Here is a 1,700-nt window from a genome sequence, read left to right as displayed (position 1 = left end):
GCTTCCTTTGAGTGTAGTTGGCTGTCATCTTTTTTTTTTTTAATTTGGAAGATGATGTAATGTGACATCTTCTTTCTTTTATATAAGCATTTACAGCTATACATTTTTCTTTAACCACTGCATTTACTACATCCCATACATTTTGGTATACTGTGTTTCTTTTTCATCCTTCTCAAAGTATTTTGTAATTTCCCATGTAATCTCTTCCTTGACCCATTGGTTATTTACAAGTTTGCGGTTTAATTTCCACATATTTGTGAATTTCCTTATTGATGCACATTTCATATGATTTCATTTCCTTATTGATACACATATTTGTGTATTCTCTTATTGATTTCTAATTTTGTTCCATTTTGCTCAAAAAATATTACTTGCAAGAGTGTAATCCTCTTAAACTTATTGAGGCTTGTCCTAATATATTGTATCAACTGTATCTTGGAGCGTATCTCATAGGTGCTTGGGTAGAATGAGTATTCATCTGTTGTTGGGTGCAGTGTTCAATACATATTCGTTAGGTCTAGTTGGTTTATAGTTTTAGTAAAGTCTTCTACTTCTTTGTTGCTTTTCTTCCTAGTTATTCTACTAGGGAAAGTGGGAATCGAAGACTCCAACCATTATTTCTGACTTAGCTATGTCATCCTTCTACTGTGTCAGTTTTTGTTTCATGCATCTGAGACTCTTTAGTTATGTGTATGTTTGTTTATAATGTTATCTCTTCCTGATGATTTGGGCCTTTTATCATTATAAATTGTTTCCTTTTGCACATAGTAATCGTTTTTGTCTTAAAATATATATTTTTTCCTGAAATGAGTATAGCTACTCCCACTCTTTTGTTCAGTCTTTGCATGATATATCTTCCTTATTCTTTATATTTTCAGTTTGTATCTTTCAATATAATGTGTATCTCATGTCGACAGTATGTAATTGGCTCTCCTTTTTTATCCCTTGTGACAATATCTGTCTTTCGACTAGTGTTTATTTACTTTTAATATTATTATTGATATGGTTGATTTATGTCTGCCATATTGCTACAGGTTTTCTGTACATCTCATGTCTTTTTTGTTTCCCTGATCTTCCTCTACTCTATGTTTGTATGAAATAGATATTTCCCTATTTTACTTTTTTTTTTTTTGCGGTACGCGGGCCTCTCACTGTTGTGGCCTCTCCTGTTGCGGAGCACAGGCTCCAGACGCACAGGCTCAGTGGCCATGGCTCACGGGCCCAGCTGCTCCACGGCATGTGGGATCTTCCCGGACTGGGGCACGAACCCGTGTTCCCTGCATCGGCAGGCGGACTCTCAACCACTGCACCACCAGAGAAGCCCCCTATTTTACCTTTTTAATTCATTTGTTGGTTTGCTTTCTTATGTTTTAGTTATTGTTTAGTGAGTGCTCTAGGGATTACAATGTGTATCTTACCACAACCTATGTTTCACCTTAATACTAATACCTTCCAGTAAAACCCGGAAACTTTCTTCCAGCTTCCTTCCACTCCTTACACCTTCTTTGTGCTGCTACTCTCATAGACATCTATATATGGTACAAATCCAACAACAAAATGCTTTAATTATTTTAATTATGAATTCTCTTTAAAAACAACTAAAAAAAGGAGAAAAATATTTCTACAGTGTTTTATATTTAATTAACTTTATCTGTGGTCTTTCTTTCTTTGTGTGTATTCTACTTACTGCCCAGTGTTAT

The sequence above is a fragment of the Phocoena sinus genome, chromosome X (assembly GCF_008692025.1).
Source record: "Phocoena sinus isolate mPhoSin1 chromosome X, mPhoSin1.pri, whole genome shotgun sequence".
In the NCBI taxonomy this organism is placed as follows: domain Eukaryota; kingdom Metazoa; phylum Chordata; class Mammalia; order Artiodactyla; family Phocoenidae; genus Phocoena; species Phocoena sinus.
This window is presented reverse-complemented; position numbering follows the sequence as displayed.